This window comes from Capricornis sumatraensis, chromosome 17 (assembly GCF_032405125.1).
Source record: "Capricornis sumatraensis isolate serow.1 chromosome 17, serow.2, whole genome shotgun sequence".
NCBI lineage: Eukaryota > Metazoa > Chordata > Mammalia > Artiodactyla > Bovidae > Capricornis > Capricornis sumatraensis.
Genome location: NC_091085.1, coordinates 35,669,339 through 35,695,818, shown reverse-complemented (window position 1 = coordinate 35,695,818; position 26,480 = coordinate 35,669,339).

Genomic DNA, 26,480 nt, shown 5'->3' with positions numbered 1-26,480 from the left:
ATATAATGTCTAAGAAATCTTTTTCTAACCCAAGGATAAGAATTCTAGAGACTTCCAGACATTTTATAATTTTAAATCTTATGTGTAGGTGTTTAATCTGATTTGAGTTAATATTTGTATGTAGTATAAAGTAAGAATTTAAATTCTTTTTTAAATATGCTTATTAAATTATTTCAGCACCATTTGTTGAATAGTTTGTTTTTGTATCACCTGGTATCTTTGTTGAAAATCAGTAGACCATAAATGTGAGGTTTATTTTTTGGACTGTCTTTTCTATCCATTTGATCTGTATTGTTATACTTTTTTGATTTCTAATTTACTTTTCATCCCATATTTTTATATATTTAAGTAGTTTATATTTGTTATCAGATATTCCAATATCTGAAGTCTTTTTTTGTCCAGGAAAATTATTTGTTGTTTCTGCTGATTCTAAATCATAGTATTAATACTTGTAACCTTGTGGGTTTAGTGGTATGTGCAAACTCATATTTAGGTGAACTTCATGTGAATCCAGAGGGCCTTAGTTGGGAATTCCTTTATCCATAAGATTTGTATTTATTTCTATTAGTGGTAAAGAATCTGCCTACTAATGCAAGAGATGAAAGATTCTTGGGATGGGAAGATCCCCTGGAGGAGGAAATGACAACCCACTCCAGTATTCTTGCCTGGAAAATTCCATGGACAGAGGAGCCTGGTGGGCTATATTGGGGTGCAAGGTGTCTGACACAAATGAGTGACTAAAGCTTCTGGCAGAGCCAGGGCTGTGATATCAACCTGAAATCAGGGCCTAGACTAGGATGAGGCAAGTGAGGCTATTTAGTGTGCAGAATTATGGAGGCACTCACTCTCAGAGTCCTGCAGAAGTGCCTTTGCACCCTAGTTGCCTCTCTTCTCACCCTAGTCCCAGCCCTACCAGAGACCACTATAATCTACTTTGAAGTTCTTCATTTATAGTGGGATCAGGTTATCTTGCTTCTCCTGCCAGTGGCCCCAAGACAGTTTCCTGAGACTTCCTTAATCCCTTTCCAGGTTCTTGACTCAATGCAGGAATTTCAAGGCTCCCCTCTTGAGCAAGGGGCCCCAAAGCTCAGCTTCCTGATGTCAGTGACATATAAAAATTTATATTCTTGGCTTTCAGATTGCTTATTGCTCACCATTTCTGTTTAGCTCAATGTTTTTGTTTTTTTTCCTCCTGTTATTAGATTTTATTTTATTGTAAACCATCAGTGCATTGAAAAATATGTTACTTAGTCAAGATATAATTTTATTGTAGTGACCAAAACCCTCAAAATATGCAGCCTATATTATGTTCAAAATAGTGATACATGATTTCTTTAAAAATCAACCTTAACATTTTTAAAAAGCAGATTTTTTTTTCCAGGATGATTAGTAGATGAAAAATATAGACAATAGATTGAGTAATACATATTTGCCAGAAAATTGGTTTAACCTTAAATAATAAAATAATTCTTTATTTTGATTCATTCATCAGTCCTCAAAATAATACTTACTGTTAGATACTTGGTGATTTTCTCTCTTAACTGTGATTAAGCTCCTGCTAAGCAGGTGAGCCTGATCATGTTCAGAGAATGCTGATTTGCTTTGTTAAGGTACTTTGCTCACAAGCATCATTTCTGGATGTGGGATATGATCTAAAGGCCATGAGAAACGAGATATCAAGCCTTGCAAGGTAGAACAGAATCACAATCTCACACTAAACCTATGGTGAATAAATACTCTAATTATTAAAGGTTCTGCTTCAGTGATAATAGTAATGAGAAACAGTTGATGTAATTAAGAAACTGGAGTATTTTTGTTGAAATATCTAAACTTTTGTTATAGAATAACAGGAGGAAGAAACTTGAAATGATCTTTTATCACTTAAAGAGCAAAAGCAGAATCAATTAGCCTGAATTTCAGATTTGTCTAATAATGTAGGCTCTGTCTCAGCCGCTATGTCCTTCCCTATATAAAGAGGCATAGTACCAGAAGGTCTCTAATTTAAGCAGCTGGGGATACTAGGTATGATCTGTTCCATGGGCATCATGAATTAGTATTCATAGCTAGAGACAGATAGGCCTGGCTAAAATCAAAATTCAACCAACTACTAGTTAGGTGAGCCTGGATTAGTTAATTAGTGTGGCTAGCCTTAGCTTCACCATAAAAAATTGAGATAATGACCATCTTACCTCATTAGGTTATTTTAAGGATTAAGTGAAATATTACATGAATAATGCTTAGCAGAGAGGTTGGTACAGAGTAAATGCCAAATGCATATAGTCACTATATGTGCTTCCCTAGTGGCTCAGATGATAAAGAATCTGCCTGCTATGTGGGAGACCTGGGTTCAATCCTGGGTTGAGAAGATCCCCTGGAGAAGGGCATGACTACCCACTCTAGTATTCTTGCCTGGAGAATTCCATGGAAAGAGGAGCCTGATGGGCTACAGTCCATGAAGTCGCAAAGAGTCAGACGTGACTGAGTGATCAGCCCTTTCACACATTTCGCTTTCTACCTGGTTTGGGGAATTTATGCCAAGTCACTTATAGGTATGATCTTCATGCCCCCTGTGATGTAGTGGTATGTATCCTATAATTGAAAGAAATAAGATACTTAATAAAGTTTTTAGAGGAAATTTGAGTATTTCATTAGTGATGTGATGCTGCAACTACCATGTTGAGATATATCCATTTAAATGCAGAGTTCCAGAGAAAAACAAGGAGAGATAAGAAAGCCTTCCTTGGTGAGCAATGCAAAGAAATAGAGGAAAACAACAGAATAGGAAAGACTAGAGATCCCTTCAAGAAAATTAGAGATACCAAGGGAATATCTCATGCAAAGATGGGCACAATAAAGGACAGAAACAGTATGTACCTAATAGAAGCAGAAGATAATAAGAAGAGGTGTCAAGAATACACAGAAGAACTATACAAAAAAGATCTTAATCACTCAAATAATCACAATTGTGTGATCACTCACTAAAGCCAGACATCCTGGAGTGTGAAGTCAAGTGGGCCTTAGGAAGTATCACTGTGAACAAAGCTAGTGGAGGTGATGGAATTCCAACAGAGCTATTTCAAATCCTGAAAGATGATGCTGTGAAAGTGCTGCTCTCAGTATGCCAGCAAATTTGGAAATCTCAGCAGTGGCCATGGGACTGGAAAAGGTCAGTTTTCATTCCAATCCCAAAGAATGGCAATGCCAAAGAATGCTCAAACTACTGCACAATTTCACTCATTTTACTGCTAGTAAAGTAATGCTCAAAATTCTCCAAGCTAGACTTCAACAATATGTGAACTGAGAACTTCCAGATGTTCAAGCTGGGTTTAGAAGCAGAGGAACCAGAGACCAAATTGCAAACATCCGTTGGATCATGGAAAAAGCAAGAGAATTCTAAAAGAACACCTACTTCTGCTTCATTGACTACACTAAAGCCTTTGACTGTGCGGATCACAACAAACTGTGGAAATTTCTTAATGAGATGGGAATACCAGACCACCATACCTGCCTCCTGAGAAATCTATATGAAGGTCAAGAAGCAACAGTTAGAACTGGACATGGAACAATAGACTGGTTCCAAATCAGGAAAGGCTTTACATTGTACTCTTGCTTATTTAACTTTCACGCAGAGTACATGCGAAATCCTGGGCTGGATGTAGCAAAAGGTGGAATCAAGATTGCCAGGAGAACTATCAATAACCTCATATATGCAGATGACACCACCCTTATAGCAGAAAGCAAAGAGGAACTAAAGAGCCTCTTGATGAGAGTGAAAGAGGAGACTGAAAAAGCTGGCTGAAAACTCAACATTCAAAAAACCAAGATCATGGCATCTGGTCTCATCATTTCATGGCAAATAGATGGGGAAACAGTGGAAACAGTGAGACTTTATTTTCTTGGGCTCCAAAATCACTGCAGATGTTGACTGCAGCCATGAAATTAAAAGACACTTGCTCTTTGGAAGAAAAGCTATGACCAACCTAGGCAGCATATTAAAAAGCAGAGACATTACTTTGCTGACAAAGGTCTGTACAGTCAAAGCTATGGTTTTTCCAGTGGTCATGTATGGATGTGAGAGTTGGACCATAAAGAAAGCTGAGTGCAGAAGAATTGATGCTTTTGAACTGTGATGTTGGAGAAGACTCTTGAGAGTCCCTTGGACTGCAAGATGGTCAAACCAGTCAATCATAAAAGAAATCCATCCTGAATATTCATTAGAAGGACTGATTCTGAAGCTCCAATACTTTGGCCACCTGATGCGAAGAGCTGACTCATTTGAAAAGACCGTGATGCTGGGAAAGATTGAAGGCAGGAGGAGAAGGGGATGACAGAGGATAAGATGGTTGGATGGCATCACCGACTCAATGGAGATGAGTTTAAGTAAACTCTGGGTGTTGGTGATGGACAGGGAAGCCTGGCATGCTGCAGTCCATGTTGAGAAGTAATTTCCATAGCTCAATAATCTGCCATTAGTACTAAGTCAATCAAATTACCATAATTCAGAAGGAAGAAAAATATTTTGGTCAGCATTTTCTCCTTATGTGACACGGCCAGATGTTAGTTTTCAGGGGTTGAGTTAACCAACTCTCTTCTAATCATATTCTTCATCTTATTTAAATGAAAAATCGACATACATCTTGTGATACTGTGCTCTTGGTTTGTTGAAGGCCTATCACCAGTACAGTGTGAGTATAGGCTTTCTGTTCGCTTTCCAACACTGCTTAGTACAGGGTGACATAGAGTCACTGGTTTAGTGTGATCACTTAAGTTTATTCAGATCTTCATGAAACTTGATAGAAATATTTTGGAAAAAATATACCTACAGGAGAAGGGTTAGCTTTGATGTCTCTGGGACTTGAATAGAGAATAGTTTTTCCTAAAAAGATAGGCAAATGCAAAAATGATTTGTATACATATACATACAAAATTAAATATAAAGAAATATAATTTATCTCTCTATCTGGCACATGAAGCTGTTTTTGGAACAATCAGCTTGAAGCTATCAAGAGGCTTTTTGTGATTGCCAGGTAATTGACTCCACTTGTGGGCCAGACCAAATTGCATTAATTGAGTTGATCACAAATAATAGTCTCAAGCACCACTACATCTTGTGAATAATTACCTCAGGTACACAATACTATAAATAAGACTCTAGTTCTAAATCTTACTTATTCAATTTCTTCTTGCTTGCTGAGTGAGGCATCTCAAGTGGCTTAAACTTACCCAGCTAACACTGTAGGATTGTTACTGTAGAAATGACAAGAGGAAACATCCTACTGGCGTGTAGTATGATTACAGAGAATAGTCTTTTTTGTGTGTTTTAAATTTATTTATTTTAATTGGAGGTTAATTACTTTACAATATTGTATTGGTTTTGCCATACATCAACATGAATCCACAACAGGTATGCACGTGTTCCCCATCCTGAACCCCCCTCCCTCTTCCCTTCCCATACCATCCCTCTGGGTCATCCCAGTGCACCAGCCCCAAGCATCCAGTATCATGCATCAAACCTGGACTGGCAATTCATTTCTTATATGATATTATACATGTTTCAATGCCATTCTCCCAAATCATCCCACCCTCTCCCTCTCCCACAGAGCCCAGAGACTGTTCTATACAGCTGTGTCTCTTTTGCTCTCTCACATACAGGGTTATTGTTACCATCTTTCTAAATTCCATATATATGCATTAGTATACTGTATTGGTGTTTTTCTTTCTGGCTTACTTTACTCTGTATAATAGGCTCCAGTTTCATCCACCTCATTAGAACTGATTCAAATGTATTCTTTTTAATGGCTGAGTAATATATATGTATATGTGGTATATATACCACAGCTTTCTTATCCATTCATCTGCTGATGGACATCTAGGTTGCTTCCATGTCCTGGCTATTATAAACAGTGCTGCGATGAACACTGGGATACATGTGTCTCTTTCAATTCTGGTTTCCTCGGTGTATATGCCCAGCAGTGGGATTGCTGGGTCATAAGGCAGTTCTATTTGCAATTTTTAAAGGAATCCCCACACTGTTCTCCATAGTGGCTGTACTAGTTTGCATTCCCACCAACAGTGTAAGGGGGTTCCCTTTTCTCCACACCCTCTCCAGCATTTATTGCTTGTAGACTTTTGGATTGCAGCCATTTTGACTGGCGTAAAATGGTACCTCATTGTGGTTTTGATTTGCATTTCTCTAATAATGAGTGATGTTGAGCATCTTTTAATGTGTTTGTTAGCCATCTGTATGTCTTCTTTGGAGAAATGTTTGTTTAGTTCTTTGGCCCATTTTTTGATTGGGTCGTTTATTTTTCTGGAATTGAGCTGCAGGGGTTTTTTGTATATTTTTGAGATTATTTGTTTGTCAGTTGCTTCATTTGCTATTATTTTCTCCCATTCCGAAGGCTGTCTTTTCACCTTGCTTTTAGTTTCCTTTGTTGTGTGGAAGCTTTTAAGTTTAATCAGGTCTCATTTTTTTTTTTTTTTTTTTTTCTTTTGCCTTTATTTCCAGTATTCTGGGAGGTGGATCATAGACGACCCTGCTGTGATGTATGTCGGAGAGTGTTTTGCCTATGTTCTCCTCTAGGAGTTTTATAGTTTCTGGTCTTACATTTAGACCTTTAATCCATTTTGAGTTTATTTTTGTGTATGGTGTTAGAAAGTGTTCTAGTTTCATTCTTTTACAAGTGGTTGACCAGTTTTCCCAGCACCACTTGTTAAAGAGATTGTCTTTTCTCCATTGTATGTTCTTGCCTCCTTTGTCAAAGATAAGGTGTCGACAGGTGTGTGGATTTATCTCTGGGCTTTCTATTTTGTTCCATTGATCTATATTTCTGTCTTTGTGCCAGTACCATACTGTCTTGATGACTGTGGCTTTGTAGTAGAGCCTGAAGTCAGGCAGGCTGATTCCTCCAGTTTCATTCTTCTTTCTCAATATTGCTTTGGCTATTCAAGGTTTTTTGTATTTCCATACGAATTGTGAAATTATTTGTTCTAGCTCTGTGAAAAATACCGTTGGTAGCTTGATAGGGATTGCATTGAATCTGTAAATTGCTTTGGGTAGTATCCTCATGTTCACTATATTGATTCTTCCAATCCATGAACATGGTATATTTCTCCATCTATTAGTGTCCTCTTTGATTTCTTTCACCAGTGTTTTATAGTTCTCTATATATAGGTCTTTAGTTTCTTTAGGTAGATGTATTCCAAAGTATTTTATTCTTTTCATTGCAATGGTGAATGAAATTGTTTCCTTAATTTCTCTTTCTATTTTCTCATTATTAGTGTATAGGAATGCAAGGGATTTCTGTGTGTTGATTTTATATCCTGCAACTTTACTATATTCATTGATTAGCTCTAGTAATTTTCTGGTGGAGTCTTTAGGGTTTTCTATATAGAGGATCATGTCATCTGCAAACAGTGAGAGTTTTACTTCTTTTCCAATTTGGATTCCTTTTATTTCCTTTTATTGGTAAGTAGATCAAGCACCCTAGCAAGGTACAGAATGAGACTTGAGCACGAGGCAACACTTCACACTGTACCCCAGCAGTCTCTGAAGGGAACTCCTAAAGATGCCATGAGTTTCCATTTTCACTCAAAATTCTTATGGCTTTTAAAATACCCAGTAGATCTTGGGCATTTTTGCATATATATATCCCAGTTTGTTCCCTGAGTGAAGGGTGAGCATTCCCTTTCCTTTCTGCTTCTCTCCCTACTTCAAACTGCATTCTGTCACCAGTGTGTGGTAGGCTTGACAGCGCCCGGCGTTCCTGTCAGAGGAGCTGGGATTATTACTGGGTTCCTCTATGCCTGGGCTTCCCTCATAGCTGAGATGGTAAAGAATCTGCCTGCAATGCAGGAGACTCGAGTTCAATTCCTGGATTGGGAAGATCCCCTGAGAAGATTCCCATGGAAATACTGGCTACCCACTCCAGTATTCTACAGATAAAGGAGCCTGGTGGGCTATAGTCTGTGGAGTCACAAGAGTTGGATACAACTGAGTGACTAACACTAATACTATGACTGGCTAAATTATGTAAGTGAGCAATTTAGCCCCTTTGAGCCTTGCTTGCTTATATGGAAAAGGGAATCATTAAGATTATGTGAAAAAAATAACCTAATCAATACTAGCATTCAGTTCAGTTCAGTCACTCAGTCATGTCTGACTCTTTGCAACCCCATGAATCGCAGCACACCAGGCCTCCCTGTCCATCACCAACTCCCAGAGTTCACTCAGACTCACGTCCATCGAGTCCGTGATGCTATCCAGCCATCTCATCCTCTGTTGTCCCCTTCTCCTCCTGCCCCCAATCCCTCCCAGCATCAGAGTCTTTTCCAATGAGTCAACTCTTCGCATGGGTGGCCAAAGTACTTGAGTTTCAGCTTTAGCATCATTCCTTCCAAAGAAATCCCAGGGCTGATCTCCTTCAGAATGGACTGGTTGGATCTCCTTGCAGTCCAAGGGACTCTCAAGAGTCTTCTCCAACACCACAGTTCAAAAGCATCAATTCTTCGGTGCTCAGCCTTCTTCACAGTCCAACTCTCACATCCATACATGACCACAGGAAAAATCATAGCCTTGACTAGACGGACCTTAGTCGGCAAAGTAATGTCTCTGCTTTTGAATATACTATCTAGGTTGGTCATAACTTTTCTTCCAACTAGCATTATGGACTGCTATAATTTTATGCCTGATTAATCTACTTCCCTATCCACTCCCAGGCCATCCATCCCTACATTTTTGGCCCTCTTATTCTGCTTCTTTGCTGCCATTCCAGGATTCATTCCTCATCCTTTGGTCTTCTCTTTGACCTAACTGATCCTACTCTGTCCTCATGTTTACTGGCTGACTCTTGGTTCCTTTTTGTGGAAGGGTCATTTTGATGTTTACATGTTTATGCCCTTACTTAGTTCTGACCTTGTCAGACTGTGTCATTTAATTTTACTCAGGCTGTAATTGGAATATTCTCCCAACTGGATCCTGTGGCCTAGGTATCACCTCTAGGTGCCCCTTAATGATGGCAAATAAATTGCTCAACCTTCCAAGAAAAATCATTCTCTCAGAGGGCTTCCCTCTGGAGTCCTGTTTCTTAATGGACTGTCTGTACCAGAATTGGGTTTCTGGGTGTCGCAAGTGGTAAAGAGCCTGCCTGCCAATGCAGGAGAGTTAAGAGATGTGGTTTTGATCCCTGGGTTGGGAAGATCCCCTAGAGAAGAGCTTGACAACCCACTCTGGTATTCTTGCCTAAAGAATCCCCATAGACAAAGGAGCATGGTGGGCAACAGTCCTTGGGGTCACAAAGAGTTGGACATGACTGAAGCCACTGAGCCAGTGAATACCACAATCGCCTATAGACTATCAAAGATGCAGACTCAGTGTCCTGTCCAGATTCTTGGGGGCTAAAGTCCGTGCATGTGTATTTTAAGAAAGAAATTTCTGGCGATGCTTATTCACACTGAAGAGCTTTCCTGATACTTCTCCTTCTCTACCCCAAAACTCCAGATCTTCTGCTTGCTTTCTGTAATAGTATTCTAGTTAAATATGATGTTAACTTCAGAGGTTTTTTTTATCCACAAATACTTTTTATTAGGTTGAGAAAGTTCCTTTTATTTCTTAGTTTACTAAGAATTACTATTGTGCATGGGTATTATTTTCTTTGCATTCAGTTTGCTAATACTTTGTTAAGGATATTTGCATCCATTATAATGAAGGATATTGGGTTGTAATTTTCTTTTGTTATGATGTCTTTGCCAGATTAAAAATGGCCTAATAAAATGAATTTAATATCTTTCTCCTTGTCTATTTTTTGAATGACTTTTGTTGGATTGGTGTTATTTCTTTCTTAAAAGCGTGGTAGAATTCATCAGTGAAGCCATTTGGACTTGATGCTTTTTCAAAAAGAGGATCTTTAAAAGCTACTAATATGGGCTTATTCAGGATTTTTATTAGTAGCATGTCATTTAGTAACAAGTCACATTATTTACTAACAATAGTATCAGTGGTCTTTCAAGGAATATATTTTATTTACCTTATCAGACTTATACATGCAAAAACACTTATAAAATTTTTCATAATTATTTTGATTTCTATAACGTTGGTAGCAGTATTGCCTTTCTCACTCCAGATATTGCTAATTTGAATCTTTTCTTTTGGTTCTTGTTTAGTCTAGCTAAATATTTATTCATTCTACTAATATTTTTAACCCCTCCCCCCAAAAATCTAGTTTTTAGGTTCATTGAGTCTTCCCTATTGCTTGTCTTTTTTTAAGTATAGGTATTTAGTGCTGTAAGTTTTATTTAGGCTCTGCCATAGATTTATCCTACAAATTTTGATATGTGTTTTCATTTAGTTTAAAATAGTTTCTAATTTCCTTGTGATTTCTTCTATAACCCATAGGTGATTTAGAAGTATGTTATTTAATTTTTATACATTTTTAGTTTTCCCAGATTTCTTTTTGTGATTGATTTCTAGCTAAATTCCATTTTGGTCAGAAAACATACTCTGTATGCTTTCAGTGCTTCTAAATTATTGAGCCTTGTTTATTTCCAGCATGTGATTTATCCTGTTGAATATCCTATTTGCACTTGAAAAGAATGTGTTTTCTGCTGTTGTTGGGTGGAATGTTCTATAGATGTCAATTAGGCCAAGTTATTTGGTGGTGTTTTCCAATTCTTTTACATCCTTTATATATACAAGTTGTGTGTGGGATAAGAAATGCATTCAAAGGTACAACATATTCACTGATTTCTTCAGGCTTTTAATATTTGCTGGGCTCTCTGGAGGGCTTCTGGATTCATTCTTAGAAGTTATCTAAAGATGTTTGGGGAATTTATTATCTCAGCATTTCTAATATTCTTTGACTTCCAAAATTTCCCAGTTAAGATTTTAGCTGCTCTCTTACTTGCCCTGAACTGGGTCTACCATTTCTGATAAACAAAGCTGTAGGTTTTTGCCATCTGAGCTGGGTGGGATTGGAATGGTAGCTGGCAAGAAGGTCAGACAACTCACAGTTGAGTGACAGTTTTCCAATGGGTAAACAGTTCTGAGGTGGTTCTTTGCCTTTGGTTGTTTTCCAGTGCCCTGAAATTGCTTAAATTTTTTCCATTATAGTATTTGATTTCTGTGGAATGGAAATACCCAGTCTTCTTATGCCACCATCACAGCCATGGATATCTGCTCCTTTCCTTAGGAAAACAGTGTGTTTTCCTTGTAACCATGACCCTGGACATCTTGCTACCTTTAAGTTTCCTTTAAATATTAGAATGTCTTAGCACTTTGGAGAAACCACTTTTTTAAAAAAAGGCAGAAATTCTTTTCTCATCTTGCTTCACATGTTCCCATTAGGTAATCTCATTGATATCCATAACTTTGTCATTATGTGCTATTTCTAAAATTTATATCTCCTGCCTAGATTTTTCCTTTGCATTCCAGACTCTTAAACTTATCAACTTACCCTTTTTCACTTCACTCTTTTGTTGACCCTTAAATACAAGTCCAAAGTAGAATGCCATCTTTTCTCCCTAACCTGTTTTTCTCCAGGAGTCCTTATCTTACAAATACAGCCATCATCCACTATTATTCTTGAAATGTCCTCAGTATATCCATTCCTCTTCTTGTTGCTGCTGCTGCTTAGTTGCTTCAGTTGTGTCTGACTCCATGCCACCCTATGGACTGCAGCCTGCCAGGCTCTTCTGTCCATGGCAATTCTCCAGGCAAGAATACTAGAGTGGACTGCCACGCCCCTTCCAGGGGATCCCCCAATCCGGAGATAGAACCCGGTTCTCCTGCATTGCAGGCAGATTCTTTACCACTGAGCCACCAGGGAAGCCCTGATTCCTCTCCTTATATCTCCATAAATAAAGAACTACTAATTCTGTCATTTTCCATTGTTGTTGTGTGAATCTAAACCATCATCTCTTTCTTGAGCTACTTGAGAGCATTCTTATTTTTCTATCCAGACATCTTGGATAGTTTTAAAGATATGTATCTTATTATGACCCATACCTGAAAATGTATCTATATGTTTTTTTATGATTTTATGATAAAAAGTATTATATTCAACATGGTCTATGTGACCCTGCATGATCTGATTCTTCTCAGCCCCTCCAGGCTCAGGTCATAGCACCATCTGTTTCACTCTCTGCTATTCAGTCTATGAGGATCTTGCCTCAGTTCCTAAACCACATACGTTCCCTGACTTCCTAAGGCCACTGCATTATATGCTTTCAAGTACACTATCTCTTCATGTCCCCTGTTACATTTATCATGTAGTTATTCATTTAATGTTTTCCCTGCTTTTATGTTGGCTGCCCAAAGACCCATGACTGTTTTGTTTGCTACTATAGCATCAATATTAAGTGGAATACCAAGCACAAATTAGGCTCTCAATAAAATTTGTTTAATGAATGAATGAATTCAAAGGACATTATTGTCCTTAATGCATTTATATATTGTTTCTGATCCATTATATGGCTACTAAGATTTTTAAAGTCACAAAATTACATAATCAGGCTAGTCCAAAGATTACAGATGTAAAATAGGATAAAGTGTCCTAGGGTCTCCCCTCCCCTAACAGCCTCCTAACTACAGATTGGTCTTCTATCCTGAGGTCATTTTCTCCCCACTTTCTGATGTTTTTTGACTCTTAGCTGGGGTTGGGTAGGAAGTTATTGGAATCATGGAACTACCTACCTCCTACTATTGGGAAACTTCTGTCAGCCAAATCTTGACAACTTTTCTTAAGGTCTTTGTTCTGTTTAGACACAATGCAATTTCATTCTGTTCAGTATGAAAGTTCCTCCCTTTAAAGTTTAGTGTATGTTGTTAATTTTCTACTAAATAGTTAAAACATGCAGGCTTTGACATCAGCAAATCCCACTTACTAGCTGTGTGACCTTTAGTGGGTTTCCAAACCTTTCTGTAGTTTTCTCAACCATATGATGGTGTAAATGAGAGCACCTACTATATAAAGTACTCTTTATATAGAAGAATGTTTGATGCTTATTAAACACTTAATAATGTGTCTAATATCTGACTCTATTTATTGATAGTTTCTTTTACCATTGTATTTGTCATTTAGTCATGTCTGACTCTTTGCAGCCTCATGGACTGTATCCTACCAGGCTCCTCTGTCCATGGGATTCTCCAGGCAAGAATACTGGAGTGTGTTGCCGTACCCTCCTCCAGGGGATCTTCCCAACCCAGGAATCGAACCCAGTCTGCTGCATCACAGGCAGATTTTTTTTTTTTTTTACCATCTGAGCCATCCTTTTCTTCCCAAGTTATAGGATTTAATTATTACTTAATTGTATAGACTCAAAAATCTTGGGGGACAGGAATCTAATTGATTAAATATTCCCTGAAAGTAGGGACTCTACCCTATCACAGTGCCTGGCATATTAAAAGTACTCAGTAAATATTTTGTAATTGGTTTTCTTTGAAAATTGGATCTAATTCCAAACAATCTTTCCCTCAATTAGCTTAATTTAGTGTATTTGTTCTGTCCCATCAGAAACCCCCAAATTAGTTTGCATTATATGACTGTCAGAGGTTATACCTTTTTAATTAACCCTAATTAAGGCAATTAACATTAAAAAACAGGAAAACTTTGCATAAGCTGATTCTAGACAGTATGGGCTCTTTAAATTCTTTGGGTTGCTGGGCCTTGCTGAAAGTGCACTTAAAATGTTTAAAATATCAAGGATCATGAGACTGCCTTGGTATCAAAGCAAAGCTAAACAAAACAAAAAGAAACACAGAAAAAGAGGTATCAGCTTCAAATAGGGTAACCAGTGGCTGTGGATACCTTTCAATCAGTTGGAGTTATGAACCAATTGCACTCCATAGAGTTGAGTGGAGGTGAACAAAAATTAGGTCAATCGTTTGAACTATTTTAACAAGCTAGTCAGAGTGAAAAAAAAGAAAAGAACTTAACTTGATGTACTGGCATCTGTTGGATAGGAAGCTGAAGTCAAGTGTGCTTTTTTTGTTATTAAGTTGCTCCACATTTGATGAATTCGAAGGAATTTTCTCTCTCTCTAATTGGCTGGTGTCATATGGATAGAACCTACTTTACATTTATTGCCACTTTTTACTCCTGTCCTCAGTTGGAGACACTCCCAGCTGAGGCTGGAAAGGGGAATAATAAAGAGGCTATGCTTGGTTCTCTGTGGTTTTCGCATCCTCAGTTTTCCACCGTGGGGAGTGGGGCAGATTGAGTAAGAAAGGGTCTTAGGGAATCAAATAGAGGGAACTGGGTATCTGCCAGACTCATACCTCCTTAGTCTGCTTTAATCAGGGCCACGAGCTCCTGGGAGATGGGGACAATTACGTACCTTCTGTTCTCCCTTGTATGGTATTTATCTAGTTTTCTTCCTGAAATGAAGGGGGAAAAAAATCCCCTTTTCCTTTGTAATTCAAATCTGAAAAGTTACTTCTATTTTCCATTTTTTTTTGAACTCTATTTCCATGACTTCCATGAATTGTGTGTGTGTGTGTTTAAGTTCTACATCCCCCTCCCCACAGTCATTCGATTTTCTCTTCCACTCTATTTAAATGTATGCCCAGAGACTGTGATAAGGCTGGTCAAAAAGTAGATACTTGTAATCGCTAACTTCAAGTAAATCATGGAAGATTAACTTTATCTTTCCATAAAAGATGGAATAGTGTGTGAAATGGGCAATTTGAATATTTTCAGGAAAGAGGATTCTTGCCTTACTTGATTGCTTTAAGCCAATTGGAGAGATAAAAAGCATTGAACACTTGCTCCCCCCAGCTCGTCTCCTACCAGGCACTCTCCTTTACAGAACTCACATTGACAACATAATGAACGCACAGCACAGCTGTCAAAGGAAGTGTTTGAGCACTTGTGAAATTACAGGCTGCTGCAGAAATGACTTAAGCATGCCATTACCTCTTGCTGCATTGAGAACAAATAAGCCACCTGCCCTTTAGGTATTATCTGATCTGTTTGAATAGAGTGCTATATAGACCCACATAGAAGACTCCAAACATCCTCTCCTGTGGTTCTGTTCAAAGAACTGCAGCTTCAGCATCACACACTTCCTCTTCTCCGTGCTTTCCTCTCCTACTGAGCCTTTGCATACATTATATAAACAGTCACATGTCTGTCTCCTGTGTTAAAGGAAGCGTCATTTTTGTGATTGCAGTTCTCTAGTCCTGAGGTGTTGTATCTGTGAGCTATGCTAGTCTGGCTTCAAACCTATGTAGCCTCTTACTGCTGAAGGAAAGTGAACGTGAATGCACCTCACAACTAAAAGCCCTTTCCTATCAGACATGGATTGAGTTTCAGAGATGTTTTATGACTGCATCATCCACCTGAAATGAAGAAATGAGCTCACATCCCTGGGCTGCATTACCATAGCTATTATCTCCTCAGCAAGGAAGAACATTCTAGGTTTGTGCTCTCAGGAGTGCTACCCTGGCCTTTTCCATGCTCTTGGCCCTGGTTCACCCTGGTTCAAGGGCCCTGCAGCAGTCAGGATCCTGGGAAGATACCAGTAGCACGTTGGAAGTGGATACGTGGAAAAAACTTTGCTAAAGGGATTATTTGCAAAGGAAGGGGCAGGGTGTAGGGAAACCATCAGAGATGATGTGGTACCTCAGGGCTTCTGTTCCCACCCCTAAACCTGAAGGGATAAGGAGAGAGAGCAGCTCCTGAACCCTAGCGAGAGAGGGGTGGGGATGGAGCGGACCAGCTGACAGGAGCCGTGACCTTCATCTGGACAGGACAGGACATGGCCAGCCCGAGGTAACAGAGCAGGGATGGAGCTGAGGGAAGGCACCTCAAACTCACGATTTCCTCCAGATCTCCTGTGCGTCCTCACCAGTGCTGAACATAATAGGAATGCAGAGAGGGAGGCTGTGGTGCGGGCAGAGCTGCAGGTGAGCGGGCAGGTGGAGGACAGTGGAGAGGGGCCCTGAGAGCAAATGGAGAATAAATAATAGTTCTAATGGTTTCTAGTGATTTGCTTCTTAGTCATCTTCCCCAATTCCCATTTATCCTTTAAATCGGAGTCCGAGTATCATTCTTAAAGCATAGCTGATTCTGTCACATCCTTACTGAAAGACCTTTACTGACTCATTCCATAGGGCATCAAGTCCAAACCCATATGGAATTCAAGGTCACACAAGTCTCCTTTCCAACTAACTTCTGAGCCTTTGTTAACTACTTCCCTTCTACTCCAATCTTTTTCTTTAACCTGATATTGTCGGAAACATTCCCCCACCTCCAGTCCTTTAGTCCCTCTCTTCTCATAAAGATTTAACTCTTGCTAACCTTTCCCTTCTTCTTTAAATGGTCACAAACATCACATTTCTGTGAAGCTACCTTCTGTCGTCCTAGTCAAAATTAATCCTTCTTTCCAATATGACGCCATGGCCTTTTTGTTTATTTCCCTTATAATATTGTAACACATTTTGTCTTATGAGTAATTGTGGGTGTGTCTGCACACATCTCTTGGTAGACTATGAACTGTACAGCACCCACTTTGTGGCTTAGGGTCTGATGAGAAAGAATTCATGTTCACATAGATAGAATTGTACTGGTTGGAATATGCCGGAAGTAGCCAGAGAGGTGGAACTCAAGGATAAATCTTGGTCACATCTGAGTAGATAGATAGAGAGAAGGCCTTCAAGGTGCCATGTTAGTCTGAGGAGTGAATGAAGATCTGAATACGAGAAGAAAAAAAAAGTCACAAAGGGAATCAGCTGTTGGAACAGTGTGAATGAGTGCAGCCTCTGACTTGATGTCCAGATCTATACTCATGGGTTCTGGTCACCTGAGAATCATCTCCTTGGCTAACTGTAGGGAAGAGTTGGGTCAGCCCATGCACATGAGTCTTTTTGAGGCGGGGGCTATGTTTCATTCATTTTTGTTATAATCCCTTTCTCCTCCCTCTATGCACCTTTGGAGCACTGTCTGGAGCTTAGCAGGTGCACTAAACATGTTTGTTGAATTGACTGGCAGTCAGCAGATTTTATTTATATAAAAATATTGTATGGAATGTGAAAAGATATGTGTGCATGTAATGATATTTTAAGAACAGTTAAAAGATAGCCTGCTATAAATATTTTTCAAAAGTGCAACTTTTGTATTTTCAGTGTAGGCTGTGGTACCCACTGCAGGTAAACTTACCTTCAGTAATGTTGCATAGTTGAGGTACACCGGGTACCTGATCAAGTATCAAGTGCTCGTGTGGAGTCTGAGTCACTGGGGACGGGGAGGAAACAAAGAAGTGAACTTGACTGTTGTGGTTCCTGAACATGTCAATGATGTAGGAAACCTTTGCTTGTTTTTCACATGTCTTCAACCCATGGTATGTAAGAGAATAAGAATTCCATAGTTCAATGTTGCCTGCATCGAAATTACCTAGAGTGGGTCCTGATGAAAATGTCAGTTTTTGAACCCCAGGCTATGCTCTAGAATCAGAATTTAAGATGATTTCTATGAATACTAAAACTTGTGAAACGTTGCCCTGGGCCAGTGGGGGCACATTAGAATCACTTGAAGAGATTTTTCTTTTTCAAGCAAAACAAAACAAAACTTATGCTCAAGTTTCTCCTCTGTCCCTCTGTTGAGCCTGTCTGAGGGGACTGGAGTGGAGTCTCTAGCACGTCCAGTCAGTCCCCCAGCTGTCTGCAGTAACAGCACATTTCCCACAGGCCTTGGAGGCCTTCCCACATTGACTGATAGATTAGAAATAGACTATTCTAATCTCACACGGATGTAAAGGACAGACTAGCAAATGTGCTGAGGAAAACGAATAGGGTGATAGGAAAATATCCTAGCCTAGTTGCTTGGGTCATCAGAACGGCTCTGGCACTGATGAGCTCTGTGCTGGCAGCATCTCTGTGAATCAAAACAATGAACACCTCAGAGGGTTGTTCTAAGGACTCAGGCAAGTCAATGCAAATAGAGGATTTGAATGGAACTTGTCATAGAGTAAGGTCCCCATAAATGTTAGCCACTGTTATCAATAATTACAGGAAAGAATTTTTAACATGTTTTCCAAGTACGGTAACAAGAAGAGCTGGCATGATAAAAGAGTAGCCAGAGGACTAAAGGTTTACATGTTTTGTGAGACTTAGTGGTCAGAAATAGAAACAAGGAGTGGAGGTTGCTTTTTGATTAGGATCAATATGCAGAAGAATATTTTCACAACCAATGGGCTTCCTTGGTAGGTCAGCTGGTAAATGATCTCTCTGCAATGCAGGAGATCCTGGTTTGATTACTGGATCAGGAAGATCCCTTGTAGAAGGGATAGGCTACCCACTCCAGTATTCTTGGCCTTCCCTGGTGGCTCAGACAGTAAAGAATCTGCCTGCAATTTGGGACACCTGGGTTTGATCCCTGGGTTGGGAAGATCCCCTGGAGAAGAGAATGGCAGCCCACTCCAATATTCTTGGCTGGAGAATCTCATGGACAGAGGAGCCTGGTGGGCTGCAGTCCATGGGGTTGCAAAGAGCTGGACATGACTGAGCAACTCTTAACATTTTAATGATCAGCACCTCTAAACTAGGGGATAAATGATTGTGTGAGGTAGTGAGTTCTCAGTCCCTGGAAATATTCCAAAACCATTTAGTTGATCGACCATTTATTTGGAACTTTGTAGAGAAAATTCATGTAAAGGGCAGTGATTTGGACTATAAATACAATTGATAAAACTTGACAATGCTTTTTAAACTCTAAAGGCCCCAAAGTCCAGTTATTTATTTTTACTACCATAATTGCCTCTAAGATCTAACTCTCAGAGCCCACAGTCCTGTGGTTTTATCTTAGGTTTTGGAAATCATTTTGGTCATTTTTTTCCTTAATCTTGTTGGAGAAAGCAGTTAAGACTAATCACTGAAGGAGAAGATGTGTAGATGGTCTTATTTAAGGCTTTCATTTATCATGAGATGTAACTGCAGTTAGGTTTAAACAGATATGAGTGCATGCTAGTAAGACACATGCCCAAGGCAGCTCAGAGAATTTATTCTGATAGGATTACTGTTTTTTTGTGTGTAATGATGTATTTTCAACATGAAAGTCAAAGAACAAAACTCATTTATAAGGCAGTAAATCAATCCCATTATCAGAGCACTGGAGATTTTAGTTAAATAATGTGTCAGCTGCAGACCTCCTTGGGTCCCAGCTCTTAGACATAGCTACAGCTCTCACCAGTTTCTTATCTTGTTGTTGTGTTGTATGTTATTTGTTCAGTTGTGTCCAATTCTTTGCGACCCCATGGACTGTAGCCTGCCAGGCTCTGTCCATGGAATTCTCCAGGCAAGAATACTGGAGTGGACTGCCATGCCCTCTCTAGGGGACCTTCCCAACCAAGGGATAGAACCTGAGACTCCCATATTGCAGGCAGATTCTTTATTGTCTGAGTCACCAGCTTCAGTCCTAAATATAAGCAGAACTTCATTAACTCTCTCATTATTTTTTTGAAAAATTAAATGGAAAAGGAGTTGAATGTGTGTGTGCATGTGCCTACCTTTATGAACATGTTATTGCTGTGGATTGAACTGTATCCCCTTAAATTAACATACTGAAGCTGTAACTCCCAATGTAATGGTACTGTTGAGAGCTGGGGCCTTTGAGAGGTAATCAGGATCAGATGGTGTCAGTAGGGTGGGTCCCTGCTGTGAGCTTAGTGCCTTGTTGGTTTGTATAAATTGGCCTCCATACACTGGAGGACAAGGAGAGCCCAGAGAGAGAGGAGACCACTCCAGACCATAGGTGGCAGTTATCAAGAGTAAAGAGCCTTACACAGAGGTGACTGCAGGATAAGCAGATCACTGCAACTACCTGCCAGGATCGTAAAAGTTAATATGGAAACCTTGACGGGTTTCAGTCGTGCTTTTGATTCATTTGACTCAACAACATATTCTCTCGAAGCTGCTTCCTTGAAACCTGAAAAACGTATATTCTAAGGACAGAGAAAGGGATCATGAACCTCTGATTGCCCAGGGCCAGCTTCGAGGGTCAGTCAGTGGTCATGTCCTTCCAACAGTGCCCTTGTAAGAAGAGAGGGAGAGAACGTCTCTCTCTCTTTCTCTGTGTGCATACAAAGAGCAGGCCATATGCATACACAGGGAGATGACAGCCACTTACAGGCTAAGAGGAGAGGCCTCAGAGTGAAACTTACTTTGTTGGCACCTTGATTTTGGGCTCTTCAGCCTGTAGAACTGTGAGAAATAAATTTTTGATGTTTAAGCCACCTTATGGGACTTCCGTAGTGGCTTAGACAGTAAAGAATCTGCCTGCAATGCAGGAGATCTAGGTTCGATCTCTGGGTCAGAAAAGATCCCCTGGAGAAGGGAATGGCTACCCATCCCAGTATTCTTGCCTGGGAAATCCCACAGACAGAGGAACCTGGCAGGCTACAGTCCATGGGGTTGCAAAGAGTAGGACAGGACTGAACGACTTTCACTTTCACTTTTAGCCAGCTTATTATGCTACTGCTGCTACTGCTGCTGCTGCTGCTGCTGCTTAGTTGCTTCAGTCATGCCCAACTCTGTGTGACCCTGTGGACTGCAGCCTGCCAGGCTCCTCAGTCCATGGAATTCTCCAAGCAAGAGTAGCCATTCCCTTCTTCAGGGGATCTTCCCAACCCAGGGATCGAACCTGGGTCTCCTGCACTGCAGGCAGATTGTTTACCATCTGAGCCACCAAGGAAGTGTATTGTTGTATAGTCGCTAAGTCACGTCCAACTCTTTGTGAAACATGGATTATAGCCCACCAGACTCATCTGTCCATGGGATTCTCTAGGCAAGAGTACTGGAGTGGGTTGTCATGCCTTCCTCCAGGGGATCTTCCCAACCCAGGTATCGAACCCTGGTCTCCTGCACTGCAGGCAGATTCTTTACCCCTGAGCCACCAGGGAAGCCTAAGCCACCTTATATACATTATTTTATTTTGGCAGCCCAGGCTGACTAAAACAGTTGTCATCTGTTTTACAGACCACAAAGCAATTTGTATTCATTTATTCATTCAACAATCATCAGTTGAGTACCTAATATACAGAAGGCCTGAAGGACTGAAAGACAGGTAAGTCACACCTTCTGCCCTTCAGAAATTTATAATGATCATATGAATAATGTAAAACAGAATAGAGTAAGCAGGAATTTGTAGAAGGTGCCTGTACTTGATTTAACCCTGACTGAAAGATGGTTTTCTTGGAAGTTTTGATGGAGGCTAGCTTTTGACCCAAGACTTTAAGGAAGAATAAGACTTTTAAATGTTAGAGAAGATGAGGAGAGTGGCTATTCCAAAGTGGGAGTGAAGGTACAGAGAACTGAAAATGTGTAAAACCAGTGGTGGGGAACTTCTGTACAGAGAGATGATTATCTGTGATGTAAACTGAGAAGTTCCATTACTTCTGCACCCTGCCTGGTAAGCCCACTGTCTAGAGAAGTTGAGTGATCAAGAAATAAAATAATATTTTTTGAGTGAACTGGGACTTTGGGGAAACTGATAAAAATATTATTAATGTAGAATTAGATTTTCTTTCAATTTAAAGAACTACCACGTTAAAAGAAAAATCCAATCTTTTAAAGGCAGAGAGACAGATTTGCCTGAATCTCACATTGGTGTATTTACAAGCAAACATTGAATCAAAAGGATGAGCTGTCAATCTCAACAATGAGGTAGCTGTAATATGTTAGATGGCTCTTCGAGGAGGAATATTTTTTTAAATTTAAATTTATTTATTTTAATTGGAGGAGAAATATTTGTAGAGTACGAGTGAGAGAAGTTATCCAAGAAGCTTCCAGTGGGAAAATTGGGAGGTAGAGATTGTAAGCCAGTGGCGGAGTGGAGGTAAGGAAAGGGGAGGTTTAGGATAACCTGATAAGAATACTTGCAAGTTCAGTCAAATGTTCCTCATGTTCTCAGGTCAACTTCTGCCAGGTCAGTTGTCTCTTTGCCTGTACTTTGAAAGCAGTTTGTCATTTTTCTGATGAAGTGCTTTCCACGTTGTTCTCTGCTTGCCTCATCTGTTTCTCCAGCTAGATTGTGAGCACCTTTACATCAGGATAAGTGAGTGTTAATCACTTAATCGTGTCCAATTCTTTGTGACCCTATGAACTGTAGCCCACCGGGCTCCTCTGTGCAGGCAAGATTACTGGAGTGGGTTGCTATTCCCTTCTCCAGGGGATCTTCCTGACCCAGGGATTGAACCCAGGTCTCCTGCCTTGCAGGCATATTCTTTACCGTCTGAGCCAGGATAGTAGCAGTTATTTTGTAGCTCCAGATCTAACATGGTACCTGGCAATTATTTGCTTATTTAACTATTTGCTGAATGGTGGCTAAATTAATGATATAGCATAGCTGAAATTTTGCAGAGCAAAAATAACTCAGTAATACAGGATTAGTGAATAGAATTTGGGAGTAGGAGTGGTTAATTTTGGGACTTGAGACACTGCAGAACACAGATTAAAGCTGCAGGGAAGTGTTAAATTGATTAGGCATTTTTCAAGGTATGAAACACTCACTGAGGAAAGAAGAATCATTAACAAATAACTGTTCTCACAAATCCAAATAGTGGGATAGGCAGGATGAAGAAGAGAGGAGCACTCAAAACTGGGGTTTGATAGAATAGAGTGGAAAATCATATATAAAGTGCAACTGTACAGTATCAAGACCAAGTTCCATTCACTACATTGGAAAAATATTATCAAGAAGTCATAGAAACTTGATATCCAATTTTCAAATACTCCATTTTCTTAATGATTCACATCTGAGGATCAGGAGATTCTCTGAAAGTAAGGAAGTGCTCACTTGGTCGCCACCGACTAGTTTTTATAGGGGTTACTAGGGACCCATAACCATCTGAATGTATATTGCAATCCTTCAAGGATTTCGGTTGACTGAAGTTTGATTCTAGTGAAAAGGCCTTATTCCACTAATTGACTGGCTTTATTCTGTCAGCTGTTGCTGCATCATAGCCCACACTGAAATCAATCTGCTTATGTCAGTTGCCATTTTCCAATTATTTCCTAGCACGTTTTTCCCCTTTCTGTACCTATTGAGACAAAAATCAAAGTTTAAAAAAACGTGCAGAATTCATAGCTCACAGTAAAACAGACTATAAAATGCCGAGAATGCAAAGCTTTCATCTGGCCTGTCAGGAAAAGCCCTCCAATTCTAATTTGAATTAGGCCAGAGATGCACAAAATAATTTGAGTAGCTGCTGGTTAATGAGCTGTGGTTTCCAGGTTGGGCCTCTGCATGCTTCCCCTGGAGTACACTGCTTGCTAAGTAATCCACTCTCATTATATCCTCAGCCCAAGGAGCGGCCCATTTGGAGGCGATGTAATGATGTGATGTTATATATCACAAAAATTAGAGAGAGAGAGAACAAGAACCAGTAGGTCATCTGGACTCTCCCCTGCCAGGGCAGGCTCATTCCCCACAATGTTTCCCTGAATACTTCTGTCCAGGCCTGTTTTAAATGACCTGGGCAATGGAGCTCAAACCTCTTCCCCTGAGAGGCCGTGTGGCAGTATAATAGGCTTCGCTGTTAGCAAAGTCTTCCTTGATGTTCAGCCTAAGTTTCTTTTGCTCAATTTCATCTCATTACTGGTGTTATTCCACTTTTGTGCACCCCAAACAATCCCCCTCTCTGTCTCCTTCATGTTCACAGTTTCCTTACCCTTGTAAATGTTTTCCTTGTTCCTCTTAGTCATTGCTAGGCCACAGAATGTTTGCCATGGTTTGTAAAAAACTTTCTGCTCTTCCTCCATCCACGTTTGTGACTCCCCACTGATTTCTTCCTTCTTTGATCAAAACTTTCCTGATTTGTGAGGGTCTAGAACAGCATGCTGTATTTCATACCAGATGATGCTCCTGAGGGCATCAGGGCATTCTTCCACTGCTCCGTGACGGATGCTGTTGTATACACAGCCTAAAATTGCATTGCTTCTCTAAGCTTCCACACCACACCAAGAAAGTGGAGGTCTGATGTACTATCAGGGCTCGCAGTCTGTTGAGCCAGAGAAAAGACATACTCATCTAGAAGCGATGATTAGGCATGTGAATTTGGCCATTTTTCTTTTCAAAAGTCTGCTTTAGGCTCTCAGCTTGATTAAAGTTTGATTAAGGACTGAAGAGAAAAACAAATTGCCCCCAGAACAACATTAAAAATAATAATACCTTGTACTCTGAACCAGAGCATTCTTTTTTTTTTTTTTACCCTGTAATTGCAGTGTGATGATGGTAAAGTGAATGAGCTGTAACTTTACATTCCTTCATGAAAGGAATGAAGCACAGGGTGTTGGAAAAGATATTCTTAAAAACATTGCAGTTTCCCAGTTTGAAGGAATGGATGGATAAATGAGAGAAAAGCAGAATTGAGAAGTTATTAAACCTCAATTTCCATTGCTCTGAAAGATGAGTTCACGCATAGGTACAAGGCCAACTCTAACAGAAAAGATTCTCTGAAATATTTTGCTGAACTTAAATTATATCCCATGGGATGCAAATGTGTATTTAATGAATTAATATATGTTATAATATCATTTAACAGATATTGTGTGGATGTGTTATCTGTATTATTTATTCCAGTAATCATGATATAATGAGGTGAAAGCTATGCTATTTATTGTTATTTGTGATTCTACTTCTTTGCCTTGAAATGCAGTTGACCGTGTTTGTTCAAAATGAATCAACTTATTTTGAGGGTTGCATCCTAGATTGATTTCTCCATAATCTATGAAAATGTGGTGTCACTTGAAACTATGACTGGGAGAAATTTTGTACTTTTTTTTTCTTGCTTTACCTTAGCTTACCATGCAGGTAGGTGAGTGTTAGGTTGGCCCATCAACCCTCTGCAGAGCTGAGTCACAGTAAGAATTGCTACCTCCTAGGAATTTTTTTTAAAACATCAATTGTACCCAAGATGTGATTCTTTTTTAAAAATATGTATCTGGCTATGCTGGTCTTAGTTGTGGCATATGGGTTCTTAGTTTAGCATGTGGGATCTAGTTTCCTGACTAGGGATCAAACCCAGACCCCCTGTATTGGGAGCTTGGAGTCTTATTAACCACTGGACCACTAGGGAGGTCCTCAGCCTGGGAAGCTGGACAAATGGTGAAAGTTGCTGTCTATATACTAGCCTCCATTTTTTAGATCTTCAGTGAAAAAAAAAAGTATATGTATGTGTGTGTATATATATATATATATATATATATATATATATATGATTAAATACAACCCTATGTTATGCTGCTATGTAGCATTTTGACCAATATTATGATCTTGAGGAGTACTGGTACTGTGCCGGTCACTCTTGGGTTTGTAGGAAAAGAATAAGCTTTAAGCATGACCCACGTGGAGATTCAAATGCCATGTTATAGACAAGACTAATACACAGAAGCTAGCAAACTATCAATGGTTATAAACCTAATGTCCTGTAAATTTATCCTTTTAAGTGATATAGGAAAGCCTGAAAGTATGATTGTTAGTGAGACAAGGGAAAGCTATTGGGATGCAGGCCTGTATTGCTATAATGAACACTTATTTAATCCTTGCTACCTGCCAGGAATAGTGACAGATAGCAAGCCAATGTACAATGATGGATTATCTCTTTTAACCTTTGCTAATCCCACATTTTTATTGATGAGCCTCAGAAAGGCTAAGTAACTTGACTAAATTCACACAGGTATTAAGTTGTGGAGTTGAGATTCATATACAGGTTTTCTACAAAATAGAGCTTATGGTATTAATTACTATAAAATAAGGATTCTAACTGGGTCTTGAAGTATAAATATTATTAGCAATTCAGTAAGGATTTTCTGGTATTACTTGGCATCTGACCAAGGACTCCCATAATGCTTGGCTTCTTCCTCATACTCACAGCTACTTCTTTTCTTATGAGAGCCCAAGGGAGAGATATACACAAGAAATGATGGCAATTGATACATGAAGTACCACTCTGCCAACAGTGTAGAGCTTTGCATGTGGCCTGCATAAATGAGTTTCTTCTTCCATCTGTTTCCAAATCTTAACTCCACTGAGACACAGAGTATGTCAGATTCCCTCACAACACTCCTGGCAAGAGGAGAGACAAAGATGGTTAGGTTTATCCAAGGATACAGGTACTATCTCAGCCTAACACCGTGGGGCACGGGGCATTGGAGAGTACCCTGTATGTGCCCTATACATGCTCACACTAATGTCCTGTCAGCCCGAATGCCAGTTGTAGCCCACCTATGATCATGGGAACTGGTTCCACTAAGATTGATATTTGAGAAAGAGAAGAGGCATGGAGACCTTGCCTCTCTTCATTACACTTGCAATAATAAAGAGGAGGAGAAGGAACCAGGTATCCCATGCTAGGGAAGAAGTGTGAATGTTGACTATATTAGAGATACAAGAGACTCTTTGGTTTTCAGAACATACAGAGTTTGAAGGGCCCCTGGGTTATCTGGATGGAGGGGTTCTGTGGGTGACTGGAGCTACCTAGGTGAGAAGCCA